Source organism: Lygodium microphyllum, chromosome 28 (genome assembly GCF_053477565.2).
Source record: "Lygodium microphyllum isolate KBCC chromosome 28, Lygodium_microphyllum_v1.1.10, whole genome shotgun sequence".
Taxonomy (NCBI): Eukaryota; Viridiplantae; Streptophyta; class Polypodiopsida; order Schizaeales; family Lygodiaceae; genus Lygodium; species Lygodium microphyllum.
Genome location: NC_141162.1, coordinates 58,133,820 through 58,149,377, shown reverse-complemented (window position 1 = coordinate 58,149,377; position 15,558 = coordinate 58,133,820).

Here is a 15,558-nt window from a genome sequence, read left to right as displayed (position 1 = left end):
TGAGGATACTTCTGTACGCCTTGCTACTCACTTTTTTTGGTATCTTGCTTTCATGCATTGGTAGTCTCATTTGAATACTTGGAAGAGTATCCCACAGTTGATCATAAATCCAAATGTGGATGTGACTATTGCTCAAATGGATGTCATGTATTACTTTGCACAGGCTTTCCCTACCAGGTTCATTATCTTGTTGAAAAGGATGTGTTGTTTACAGTTCCTCTAGAATGTACCTCAGTATTTTGTAGATGACAGTAAAGCTCTAGAGCATCTCAAGCTTAGCATGCAGTTTAAAAAGAAATATCTTTGTCCTACTTCAAAGTTGTTAAGAATTGCGTGGTGGGGAACTTGCTTGAGCTGCAGTGCCAAATACACACAGTACACACAAGAGGAAGCTCACTCAAGAACACAAGAAGAGAGATGGAGGCCAAAATGTTTTCTTTTTGGGTTCTTCTTCTTCTTCCACACACTATACAATGTACACAAAGTATAGATAAGATACAACATAAAGGAAAGTGGCCTACTAAGTCAAACAGTGCATAACCAACTACACTAATCGACTAGCGCTATGTCTTTGCCAGCTGTAGGTAGGTGTAAAAAACTAAATATAATAAGTGATAAGTTAGTGGCCATGTGAGTATCATAATGACCACCAACGTGCTAAGTGTAGATGTGCGGACCCATCTAGCCAGGCGGTCCATCATCAATGTCCGCACGTGTTGAGCTTGCCATCTCAATACTCCCCCCTCAAGCTCAACTCTATCTCTGCAACTCCAAGTAAGCTTCGAAACTTTCGAAGCTTGTCTGCACCCAATGCCTTTGTGAAAATGTCAGCTATCTGATCCTGTGTGCTGACATATACCAAGTCAATCTCTCCTGCAAGTACCTTCTCTCTCACAAAGTGGTAGTGCACCTCAATGTGTTTTGTCCTAGCATGGAACACTAGATTCCTAGCTAGTTGTATGCTGCTCATGTTGTCACAATGAATGACAACTGGACCATCTTCCTACACGTCCAAATCACCTAATAACTTTTTCAACCATACCACCTCACATGCTGCCATAGCAGCACCTCTATACTCAGCCTCTGTACTTGATAAAGCAACTGTAGGTTGCTTTTTGATGCTCCATGTAACTGCTGCACTACCAAGGGAAAACATAAATCCACTTGTAGATCTTCTGTCTGACATGCTACTAGCCCAATCTGCATCTGTGTATCCAAAGACTTGTACATCCTTACCTGCCTCATAAAAAAGTCCATAATGTAAAGTGGACTTCACGTACCTCAATATATGTCTAACTGCATCCAAATGAGGCTTTCTAGGCATCTGCATAAATTTACTGACAAGGCCAACAGCATAGCTCAAGTCTGGCCTTGTGATAGTCATGTAAATCAAACTACCTACTATCCTCCTAAACATAGTAGGGTCTTCTATCTCCTCCCCCCACATCAGCACTCAGCTTCACATTTTGCTCCAACGGTACTGAAAGAGGCTTACATGCTGTCATACCATACTTGGATAACATATCCAAGCCATACTGCCTTTGGGACAGCCATATACCATCATCACATCTGATCGTCTCAATACCAAGAAAGTATCTCAGCTCACCCAAATCTTTCATCTCAAACTTCTTCTTCAAGAAGTCCTTAACTTTAGCAATCCCATTGTCACTGTCACCTGTAATAATCAAGTCATCCACATAGATGACTATGATGACCAAACTTGCATCTCCCTTTCTCACATAAAGTGAGTGATCAGCATCAGAAATACAAAATCCAATATTGACAAGATACTCTTCAATCTTGTCAGACCATGCTCTAGGTCCTTGCTTCAGCCCATAGAGCACCTTCTTTAACCTGCACACATATGTGGGATGCTCTAAATCCTCATAATCTACTAGCTACTTCATATACACTTCTTCTTGCAATTCACCATGCAAGAAGGCATTCTTAACATCCATTTGCTGCAAACTCCAACCTTTGGTTGCTGCCAAGGCAATCACGCATCTAACAGTTGCTATCCTAGCAATTGGACTGAATGTCTCTTCATAATCTATGCCATATGTTTGAGCATAGCCTTTTGCAACCAGCCTAGCTTTATACGTGCTAACTGAACCTTTTGCATTATGCTTGACTTTGTAAACCCACTTACAGCCAATAGCTTTCTTACCCTTAGGTAAGGGTACCAAATCCCAAGTCTTATTATCTTCTAATGCAGCCATCTCCTCATCCATTGCTGCATCCCAATGAGCATGACCAACAGCATCCTCAAAACAAGTGGGCTCAACATCCTCAACTAGTTTCACCATATATGCATAATGGTGAGTTGCATAACCTTCAAAACCAAATCTTTTAACTGGATATCTGACCCTGCTAGATCTGCGTACGACCAGATCACTCAATGGAGCCTTTACATTACTATGAGATCTCTGTACACCTGGTGTCCTGATTGAAGGAATACCAAGCTCATCATCCAAGCTCTCAAAACCACTAGAATCTCCATCCAATCCCAAATGACTAGTAGATGCATCATTACCATCCAGCACTTTTTTGTTTCCTTTGTCCTTCCCTACAACACTTATAGAACCACTTGAAGATGTGGGGCTACTCCTTAGTCTCCCAGACCAAGGGCTCACTGTAGGTGTAGTACCAAATGATGTTTCTGGTCCACTAAGACTCTGTGATTCTTGTTTATCTTTCTGCACATAGATGTCCTGATCATTATCATCATCCAAAACATTACCAGCAGGTGTATACCAACTTCCCATCTCATCAAAGATAACATCCCTGCTCACTCTGAACTCACCTGTATAACAGCGATACCCTTTCTGCTCTAAAGAGTATCCAATAAAAACACATTTTTCTGCCTTTGGATCAAGCTTCTTCCGTAGCTCATCTGGCACATGAACGTATGCAACACAACCAAATACCTTCAAGTGCGATACATCAGGCTTCTGGCCAGTAATGCATTCTTCAGGAGTCATCCCATGAACTGCAGCTGTGGGAGTTCTATTCATAATGTAAACAACAGTATGGATAGCCTCAGACCAAAAATGTTTGGGCATATTCTTTTCAGCCATTAATGCCCGTGCAACTTCTGCAATATGCCTGATTTTTCTTTCTGCAACACCATTTTGTTGTGGGGTATACCTGCAAGTAAATTGCCTCTTTATCCCATGAGTCCTCAAGAAGCCACTAAACTCATTAGAGAGGTACTCTCCCCCTCCATTTGATCTCAAGCACTTCACTTTTAAGCGTGTTTTTGTTTCAACAGCTGCCTTAAAAGATTTGAAGTGCTCAAACACATCACTCTTTTCCTTCAAGAAGTATACCCATAACTTCCTTAAACAATCATCAATAAATATGACAAAGTATTTGCTGCCACCAAGAGATACATTCTATGTAGGCCCCCAGACATCTGTATGTACTACATCAAGTATGTTTCTGCTCCCTTCTCTATCATGTGAGAAGGGTTGTCTCGCTTGCTTACCAAACTAGCATGCCTTACATTCTGCAACTCTAAAAGAAGGCAACCCTGTAACCAATCCTCTGGATTGCATTAATTTCAGCCTTTGTACATTTGCATGTGCCATATTTCAATATCTGCAACTACTCTTTTTCCTTTAGCATACATAACAACATCCATTGCAGGAATTCCAGCATCTAAAGTGAACATTCGGCCAACTCTACTTCCTTTTGTGACCAACCTGCACTTATCATTAAAGTCTTCTACAAAACAACCTTTTGCATTGAATCGGTCCTACAACTCCTGCTCTACCATTTGGCCAACAGATACTAGATTCTTTGTAATTGATGGCACATGTAATACATCTGTCAGACTCTTTGTCTGGCCATCATACAAGAACAAGGGAACCTTTCCAATGTGTAAAATTGGGTGGCATGAATCATCACCCATCTGCACATAACCTAGGTTTTGTAAGTCCTGCATCTCTCCAAACCATTCAACATGACTGGTCATATGATTAGATGCACTTGAATCGACATATCATACATCATCATGTGTCCCCTTTCCTGTAATTACATTCATCATATTCTATCGTGAAGACGATGCATAGTTTCCTTGCTGCAATTTACCACTGCGAATATCATCCTTCTTTGCATAGCAATAGGATGCAATATGGCCTGTTTTGTCACAATAATAACAAACAATAGCAGAATTTCCAGAACCTCTATTCTGCCATCCACCTCTTCCTCTAGAGCTCCCCCTGCCTCTAAAGTTTCCTCTGCCTCCAGAAACATGCATTTCACCAAACTATTGATTGAACTTGTTTTGTTGGTTATTGCCAGCACGTCCCATACCACGGCCTCTCGAAGAGGATCTACCACATCCCCTTCCTGAACTCGAGTAAAATGCTTGGACCTGTTCACTATTTCTTTCAGACGAATCACCCTGCATATTGATCTCTTTAGTAATCATGAGAGAGATCAGCTCATCAAAATCTGGAAATGGGTTCCGTACATATACTGAAGTAACAAATGATTTCCATGCCTTCTCATTGTTAAGGCCACTCAGAGTGGATGAAACCAAATCATCATCATCCGACATTGCATCAATCGCTGATAAAGCATCTGCAATGCTCCTCATCTTCAATACATACTCATTGACAGACATTTTCCCTTTCTTCAAGGCATTCAACTCTTGCTTGAGTTTAATCTTTCGTGCCTTTGTATTCATTGAAAACATGCTCTCAAAAATTGTCCAAGCTGCATGTGAAGTTTTTGCATTCCTGATATGTCCTAGCATAGTATTATCAATTACTGCATATCGCCAATATATCACCTTTTTGTCTTTCGCATTCCACTCTTTCCATGCTTTTAATTCATCTGCAGTCACAGGGATACCCAGCTCTGGCTCCTTTTCTTCACCTAAGACAACTCATAAAGGGCCTTTCCAATGAGGAAGCTCATCACATGGAACTTCCATGAAGGGTAGTTGTTCTTATTGATCTTCTCAATAATGGGATTTCCACTATTCTCTGCCATTATCACAAACAAGGATACAACACAGCAAGCTAGTCTTCTGTTGTCTTTCACAACACGTGCACAGCACTACGCCAAGCAACCTTTTTCACTGATTGCTCAATAGTACATGTAATCTGCAACCTGTTTGTAGATAAACCTTATGTTTGTTTCCTGCAAACACCTCAAAAATTATAGATTCAAAATCTGTAACCTATGCACCCACTTTCAGTCAATACAGCCAAAATCACAGTGTACCCTGAAACTGTTGTCCGCAACCTTGAGGCTCTAAAATGGGACCTGAAACGTCCTTAGACACCCAAAATAACTGCGGGAAAGTCCTAAAGGCCTAATCTACAAAATATACAGTGATCTGCTCGCACACCAAATGTCACAGCAATCTGAGATTTTTGCTCGACCCTGCTTCCGGTGCCTCCACAGGCACTATCCAAGAGAGAGAGTGGAAGAATGGGAGAGCTTCTTACCCATTGCTTGCTTGCTCGAACCTCCCTTCTTTTCCTTCACTTCAGCCTTCGAAATCAGCCTCTCTCAGTGGCGTGGCTCTGATACCATGTCAAGAATCGCGTGGTGGGGGACTTGCTTGAGCTGCAGTGCCAAATACACACAGTACACACAAGATGAAGCTCACTTAAGAACACAAGAAGAGAGATGGAGGCCAAAACGTTTTCTTGCTGGGTTCTTCTTCTTCTTCCACACACTATACAATGTACACAAAGTATAGATAAGATACAACATAAAGGAAAGTGACCTATTAAGTCAAACAGTGCATAACCGATTACACTAATCGATTGGCGCTATGTCTTTGCCAGCTGTAGGTAGGTGTAACAAACTAAATATAATAAGTAATAAGTCAGTGGCCATGTGAGTATCATAATGACCACCAATGTGCTAAGTGTAGACGTACGGACCCATCTAGCTAGGCGGTCCATCATCAATGTCCGCACATGTCGAGCTTGCTATCTCAACAAAAGTGAAGTCTTTTCTTGGTTGTATCATCTTTTCTTAATGAAAAACTTTTTCTTTGCTCTCCATTTTTTGGGGGCATGTGCCATTCTAGACAACCTGGTATTGTATTTGTATGAGTTTTGTGTATGTTTTGTGATGTATGTGTGGTGTATTATCCTTCTTGTATGGAGTTGAAGCTAAAGATGAACCTGACTGAGAAGCTGATGGATGGTGGTTCATGATTCTATCTAACTGATGGTGGACAGAAGCAACCTCTTATATCCTTTACGAATTTGTCATGATTTTGTATTGATCATAAGATGTGTTAATGGATATAGGTCATTTTATCATATTCTTTATTAGATGTAGGTTATAATATGGGGTCATGGTTGGATGGTGTTTCCTAACGATTGTTGTTGAAGATCAAGTTGAGCTCTTTGATGCACTTCTATTCTCTTTTTCCTAGGTCACGAGGACACTCCCTTATTAAGTGTGGGGATATGTTGAATGCTGAAGTGACCTGTGTTTTTTGGTTGATTTTTGTTGTTTTCTTGGGCTAAATGGATGGTTTTATATTAATATTGATTGGTTTGGAAGTGGTTTGAAAGTGTTTTGGATAGGGTGGAATGGTTTTGATAAGCTCATGATGTTTTTCAATAGAGATGTGATGTTCTATTGTTTAGTTCTAATAGGTTTTGTTTTGTTCTATTTTTCTTCTGAATGGAAGGATGGAGTAATGATTGATAAATTTTGAGAATGTTTGGAATCTTGTTGATTGATTCTTGATGGTTTTGAATGAATTAAGTGAGCTTAAGACTTTCTCTTGACCTTCTGTAATCTTCCGTTGAGCTTTTGTAGAGCCTATGTTCTTGTTTTGTTCTATTTTGTATGCCTCTATAAGTGTTCTGATGGATGAGGGTGTAGTATGTGAAAGTTTTCTAGCCTTGGAAAGAGGTGAGTGCAAGTTCAAAATATCTCAAGAAAGTGGAAGAAGTAGTTGCTAAAGACTCTAGAGAAGATTGGAGTGAAGTGACAGTAGTGAGCTATGAAGACTCACTGTAGTGGCTCTGGTGACCTTTCATATCAAACATACCTCTTGGGAGGGGTATTCATGACCAAAGAAGGGTTATTATAAGTGATTATTGAGTATTGTAGTGAGGAGTTAATGTACTATTGAGAGTGTGTATGTGTGTGTGAGTCAGAGATAGCCAATGTATCTATCTATGAGAGATTGTGAGAGAAAGCTATGAAAACTTTAAAGATAAATCATATATGATATCTTTCCATTCAAAGTGGTGTATTATTTTGTGTTTTTGTGGTCTATCAAAGAATTCTATGAAGAATATTAAGAGTACGATGGATTTTTTTCAAGTTAAAGCCATGGAAACTGTGTAAAGATTTCTTGTTCATGGTGTTGTTTTCTTTGTTGAGATAATATCAAATATGAAAAAGATGGTTGTTGATAGTACAAGATAGATTTCCTTGCAGTACAAACCCCATTTTCTTGGTGTCTCTCTTGGGGCTCCACCTCATCATAAAATTAAGAGGCTCACTAGTATCTGTCACCATAACATAATCCATAGAGGGTGCAAACCAATCAAGTTGACGTCTATCTCTAGTAGGCCACTATATAATAATTATCTAACATCATGGTCTTGGGTCACCAGAGCATTAGCTACTGGTGGAGGCTATCTAGCTGGATACAATGTATATTAATACAAGGCTCCTCCTGAAATATTATCATGTATACCTCAATGACTTGCTCTGGTTGGTTATGCATTTTCTCCTCATAGAAAACAATATCATGGTTGCAAATAACCTTCTGAGCCTGTGGATCCCATAGCCGATAGCCCATCTCACCTATATTCCCATAACCAATAAAGATGCATTTCATGGACTTAGCATCTATCTTATTATGTTTGTCCTTGGGAAGATGAAAAAAAAAACTCATAACCAAAGATACACAAATGAACTTATGATGGAGTCTTCTAGACCATACCTCTTATGACTTGCTCTGGTTGGTTATGCATTTTCTCCTCATAGAAAACAATATCATGGTTGCAAATAACCTTTTAAGCCTGTGGATCCCATAGCCGATAGCCCATCTCACCTATATTCCCATAACCAATAAAGATGCATTTCATGGACTTAGCATCTCTCTTATTATGTTTGCCCTTGGGAAGATGACAAAAAACCTCATAACCAAAGATACACAAATGAACATATGATGGAGTCTTCTAGACTATACCTCCTATGCAACCTAATAGTCAAGAGCAGTACATGTGGATCAATTAATCAAATGTATGGCACTAGTAAGTGCCTCAATCCAAAAATGTTGTGGTAAGTATGCATGGCTAAGCATACTATGAACTTTCTCTTGCATCATATTATTCATAGGCTCAACCATACCATTCTGGGGTGGGATGTACTCGGCAGTCATGATGCCAAGAGGCATATTCCACGGTGGATTCCGTGACACCACAGTGGATTCCGTGAGGTTTTGCAATGGATTCTGTAAAACTATATTTATTTTCTGGGAATCGTACACAAGGTGGATTCCTCGTGCAAGAAGTTGACGGGGACGCCTGTCCTTTTCGGGCGTCATGTTAATTTAATGTGCAAGTGGGTGATTCCATAGCAGGTGATTCTGCAAAATACATATTTAAATTAATGGACGTTTATGCGTTTAGAGTGCACACTCATATTAAATTAAGGTTAGGATAGAGGTCCAACCTATTTATTTGTTTTATAGCTGAAGACTACTAGGTATTCACTTTTGTTGGTTTAATTTTATTATTTCTAACAATTGTGAATGCTTCAGTTGATGTAGAGCAAGTGGCGGTGGCGTTGGGAAGCACTGGGCGATAGCGTGTATTCAAAAAGAAATTATCATTTTTTATGGGTGCGTGTCTTATCATTAAAGGCGTGATGCTAATATTTATTTAGGCGCGCTTATTTATTGAAGCATTTGACATATATCTATTTTTTTGTATGCGCATGGACGCACGATTTAAATATTCATTATTGGACATTGTGTTTGGGCACGACCCGACTCTTGGGTCACCCAACCGCTTTATTCTTTATTTGGACAAAAGCAAACACAAAAGCTAAAGCGTGCTAATTGTAAAATTGGGCTATTTTTGAGCTTTGAGATGAATAAATTTATAAATACATGCTTTGTAGAGCGCTCACACAAGGCATGGGGGGAGATTGTACCCAATTGGTCTTTTTGCATCATGTCATGCAAGTCTATTCTCTTGATTTTTGAGCTTAAAGTAGAGTTCTTTGTTCTTGGGGACCTTCCGGCACTCACTACATATGCGTACAGCATCCGATTTGCGTACCAATGGTATCAAAGTGAAGTTGAGATCAAGGGCTTCCAATCGCTTATGATCTTGCGCGAAGGCGAAGCTCCTAGAACGAACAGGCTCTACAGTTAGTCTTACGACAATCTGTCAATATCAGCGTGTTCCTGGTGGTGAAGAACCCCCTACTGTGCTATTGGATCGTGAAGGACCAATCTTTGCTGATGGAGGACCATCCGGGAAGATCCTTTGTAAGTCTCTTGGGCATAACAAAGAACATAGAAGAAGCTTTATTAAGTTTAAGTTGATTAAGTTTAAAAATCTTAAGAAAAGCTTAAGATTTTCAGAAATTTGATGATTGACGGCGACAACATGTACTCATGGTCGCCGATTCTAACCACGACGTGCCGCCATCCTACAACAAATTGATAAGATTCTTAAGCTTTTTAAAAGCTTAAAGTTTTAAGCCTTCCAAAGGTTACAAATTCAATTTTCAACTTCCTTCATAGAGGTTGTTCACACTGAATTACTTCCGAACTAGTTTCGTAGTCCCTGCAAGCCTCTATTCACACCCGTGCGGTGATAGAGATAATTTTCAGCAAGCAGATTGCTATACATAGTCTTCATGGCCAAAGTATTCGTTGAAGAAGGATTTCATCAACTCCCGCATCATCAAAGAAGAAAGATCGCAAAAAGCCTTTCTTTTTTTTAAGAGTAAGTCTTGTAAACCTAACTTTGAGCTATGCTCATCCTGCTAACAAGATCTCGAGCGTGTGAGGTTGTTTAAAATTTTGCAGGATGATTGATCAAAATATGAAAGATTTTATGGCCGAACGTGATTTACTGGAACCAACGGTGGAGCAAAAATTGGACCTAATTATGATGCAGCTTCAAGAGGAACGAAGAGCGCGTCAAACTTTGCAAGCTCAATTAGCCACTCTTCAACGATCGACTACCGATCAAGATGGACCACAACCCGAAGATGTTATACGATGCATAATCAATGCGATACTCAAAGCACAATCTATCCGAAAAGAAACCAAGATAAGTAAAAGAAATTTCAAAATCTGTACTTTTAATGGGTTACGCGATGGAAAGACTGTTCTCGCTTTTATCAATCAGTTTGATGATTGTTTCCATGAAGAACAGTATAGTGAAAAAGACAAACTCAACTGTGTCACTATAGAGCATCGCTATGGTGGACTGTTGTCCGCAAAAGCATTGATTATCCTACTACTTGGGAGATTTTTCAAAATAATTTTTTGAAAAATTTTCTTCCACCTCAATTCCACAAAAAAGTAATCAGACAGTGGGATCTTTTGCAACAAAGAGATCGCGAGTCTATTTCACAATATACCGAGTGTTTCTAGAATGTCTTATTGCAACTTTGAATGCTCGAAGATGTACCTGAGGCGACCCATAAGTGTAATTTTATGTCTGGTTTGCTTGGTCTCTTCTATGCGAAAGTGAACATGTTCAAGACGACAACTCTCGAGGATGCTTCCTTGGCCCATGATGCTGAAGACAAAATTCCAGGACAAGAGAAGCAACCACAACAATTCCCAACTAACGGTAACTTTAGTACAAAGCAATTCAATTCTAACTTTCGAAGATTCAATCAAAACCGCTTTGTTCCATCTTCATTCCGTAAATCTTGGACACGACCCCCTCCTTTACCAACAAACACAAATCCAAATCCTAAGCCAGCACAGAATTTTATTTCTGCAAAATCGGTCAAAGAATTGAATTTACATACTGTTTTAACTCATTATCGCATCAAGGTTGCATTCTTAGGCACTAGATACAATGGAACACAAGAAGTGCATGACTTAGAAATTAAAATTGGTGATTATGTTGAGCGCAAAAATTTATTAGTTGTGCCTTTGCAATCTAGTGACATTATCTTAGGAATGCCTTGGCGTCATCAATATAAACCCGATATAGATTATTCCACACATTCAATGAAGATTCATTCTAATGGAAAACAAATCACATTGCATGGTATGCATACCCTTGATAATTTTCCATTGCTTAGTCATACACAGGCTAAACATGCATTAAGAAAAGGTAGCAAATCTTACTTAATATGGGTGAATGAAATTGAAGTTAAGGAAAATCAAATGCATCCTAGGCATGCACATTTCTTTCACAATTTAAAGATTGTTTTGCTGTTGACTTACCACCTACACGTCCTGAAGATCATAAAATAGACTTAATTCCAGGTTCTCAACCACCATGTAAAGTACCTTATCGACATAATCAAATTGAATAGAAAGAAATTCAAACCCAAGTTGAAGAATTGTTAACCCGAGGACTCGTTAGGCCCAGTAGTTCTCCTTTTGGTACACCTGTCCTATTAGTTAAAAAGAAAAATAACACCTATAAGATGTGCATTGATTATCATGCCCTAAATAAGATCATTGTCAAGAATAGATATCCAATCTCTAGGGTAGACGACCTCATGGATAAACTACAAGGGGCTACAATATTTACTAAAATAGATCTTAAATCTAGATACCATCAAGTACAACTGGACACATCTGATATTTTCAAAACTACATTTAGGACTCAATTTGGACATTATGAATTCCTTGTTATGACTTTTGGTTTAACTAATGCAACAACCACATTCAATCATATAATGAATCGCATGTTTTTGAAGCATCAGCATTGTGTCATTGTTTTTTCTTATGGCATATTGGTTTTCAGTGAATTTTTCCAAACCCACATTGAATATTTAGGATATATTGTTTCATCTGAAGGCCGATACCTAAAAATGTGTATGAATTACGTTCTTTCTTAGGTCTTGCTAGCTTTTACAGAAAATTTGTGAGAAATTTTTCATTGCTTGCATTACCTTTGACAAAATTATTAAAGAAAGATATTGTGTATAATTAGTCTAAAAATCAGCAAAAGTTTTTTGCTTTAGTGAAACATGCCTTAACTCATGCTCCTGTATTGCAACTACCTGACTTTAATAGACCATTTTTCCTAGTAGTCACTGACGCTAGTGGATCTGGAATAGGAGGCGTCCTTATGCAAGATTCACATCCCATAGCCTATTCTAGCTGCAAACTTAAACCCTCTGAACTCAAGTATTCTACCTATGACAAGGAATTGCTAGCTGTAGTACAAGCTTTACGACAATGGAAACACTATTTAATGGGATCTGAATTCATGATCAAAACTTACCAACAAAGTATCAAACATCTCCTTAGTCAGCCACAAATCTCTGATCGTCATATTTAATGGGCTGCTTTTATTCAAAGTTTCCACCCACTTATCCAATATCAACCCAGAAAAGAAAATGTTGTTGTAGATGCCTTGAGTAGAAGACCAACTATTCATAATATCTCTATGATATCTTTTGATTCCCTTATCCCTATGAAAGATACCTATGATTAAGACCCCAGTTTTCAAGCTGATTGGAATAAAATAATTGTAAATAAATGGATTCCAATAGATTCATTGTCTTATACTGATGGATTTATGTTTTATGAGAAAAGGTTATGTGTAACTGTTCCATTTAGATCATTTTTGTTGCACGAAGTTCATTGTCCCCCATATCAAGGCCATAGAGGTATTATTTCTACTTTGCGTACATTGCTTGAAGATTTTTATTGGCCACAGATGGAATCTGATGTTTCTAACTTTGTATGTGGCTAGTAAAAATCTTCAAGCATGATATGATTTTATTACTAGTTTTCTAATCATGATGTGATTTGGACTATTATAGATCGATTTGGCAAACAAGCATATTTCATTTCATGCAAGAAAATGTTAATTGCATCTCATGCTGCTCAATTGTTTTTTAAAAGTGTTTTCATTAACCATGGTTTTCTGACTATGATTCTAGATTCTGCAATAATTTTTGGACTACTTTGTTTGCTAATTTAGGTACAAATATTGATTTTTCATTTGCATTTCATCTTGAAAAAAATGGATAAACAGAAGCTATAAACATTACAATTTTGGATCTTTTGCGTGCATACACAATTTCAAAACCACAAACATGGGATACACACTTGCATTTACTTCAGTTTGCATACAATAACACCCCACATACAGCTACACAAAAAGCACTATTCGAAACCATTTATGGATATAGATTGCCTACACATATTACCTCATTGTCAAACAAAGTTAAAGTTGTTGATGATATTGCCAATATGCATGCTACTATTTTTTCTGAAGTCAAAGACATGATTGTGAAAGCCGAGCAATCATACACAAAACAAGCTAACAAGAAAAGAAAAGCTATGAGTTTCACAGTTGATGATTATGTTTGGTTACGCATTGAAAAGAGAAGATTACAAAGTGTTGAGAAATACCCTGTTGTAAAGTTAGCTCCTAGATTTTATGGACCTTTCAAAATCATTCAAAAAATCAATGACAATGCATTTAAATTAGAATTACCCCAATACTCGAAAATCCACAATACTTTTGATATTAGTTTGTTACAACCTTTTAAAGGCCAAGTACCTATCTACCTTGTTTACAAAAATCCCCCTTTGTTAGAATAAAAAACTAAAATCCTTGAACCCGAAACTATTCTAGACACTGATTATATGACCACTAGAACTGGCCATAGATATTCTAGATATTTGGTAAAGTTTAAAAATCATCTTGTTGAAAAGGCCCAATGGATGCACGCTCATGACCTAAGTGCTTAGCCCTTACTGCTCGCTCCACATTGAGCTAACAGCAATTGAGGACAATTGCTATCCCACCCCGGGGGTATGATGCCAGGAAGCATATTCCATGGTGGATTCCATGAGACCACTGTGGATTCCATGAGGTTTTGCGGTGGATTCTGTAAAACTAAATTTATTTTTCGAGGCTCGTACACAAGGTGGATTCCTTGTGCAAGAAGTTAACGATGATGCCTATCCTTTTCGAGCATCATGTTAATTTACTGTGCAAGTGGGTGATTCCATAGCAAGTGATTCTGCAAAATACATATTTAAATTAATGAACGTTTATGAGTTTAGAGTGCACACTCGTATTAAATTAAGGTTAGGATAGAGTTCTAACCTATTTATTTATTTTGTAGCTGAAGACTGCTAGGTATTCACTTTTTTCAATTTGATTTTATTATTTCTAACAATTGTGAATGCTTCAGTTGATGTAGAGCAAGCGGCGGTGGCGTTGGGAAGCACTGGGTGATAACATGTGTCCAAGAAGAAATTATCATTTTTGATGGTCACACGTCTTATCATTAAAGGTGTGGTGCTAATATTTATTTAGGCACACTTATTTATTGAATCGTTTGACATATATCTATTATTTTATATGCGCATAGGCGCACGATTTAAATATTCATTATTGGACATTGTATTTGGACACAACCCGACTCTTGGGCCACCCAACCGCTTTATTCTTTATTTGGACAAGCAAACACAAAAGCTAAAGCACGATAATTGTAAAATTGGGCTATATTTGAGCTTTGAGATGAATAAATTTATAAGTGCATGCTTTGTGGAGCGCTCACACAAGGCATGGGGGGAGATTGTACCCAATTGGTCTTTTTGCCTATAACGTGTCCACCTGTTCGCTTGCAGGACACGACTTAGCAGCCCATCGGAATGAGGGTCTAGAAAGCTCTACCGGCACTCCCATGGAATGTTACAGGATTTGTGATCTAGGTCTTTTCGATTCTACCACGTAGCGGAAGTATTCCGGCCATTCCCACTTAGGACCGACCTGAATCAGGGATTCCTCTAGTGGTCAATTCCTAGAGAGAGTGACTAGCGTTGAACCCCAGGCGAACTACTTTACGCAGAAACGTCAGGGTCGAAGCAGATTCATACTGCACTTGGTTCAAGGAGAATGGGAAATGAGAGGGATGCAAAGCCCAACCTCTCTATCCATAAGGCATAGTCCCATTCCGTTCCCCTAGAACAACATAAATCGGGTTCTAGTAACCTAGATTCTAGGTCAACGTTTCTTGCTGTTCATTTCCTTCAAGAGAAGTTCCCTGCTGTCCATTTCATTTGAGAAAAGTTCCCGGCCAACCGGGACCACCCATCCGTAGAACGGACCCATGGCTACATCCATTGCACCTTCCTCGGGGTTGTTTTAGTTGTCTAATTACCTACCACATTTAGTTGGACACGCATAAAACAGCTTCCTTAATTAGCCAATTAGACACCAGTTCTTTCACATAATCTTACCACTAACATAGAAAAATATTGTCAAACAAGCTCATTTTCAACACGTTATCTTATTATCTTCAAAATACATCCATATAATCCAGCTCGTAGGCTAATCCATAATCCACTCGAAGGCAATCCATAATCCGCCCGAAGGC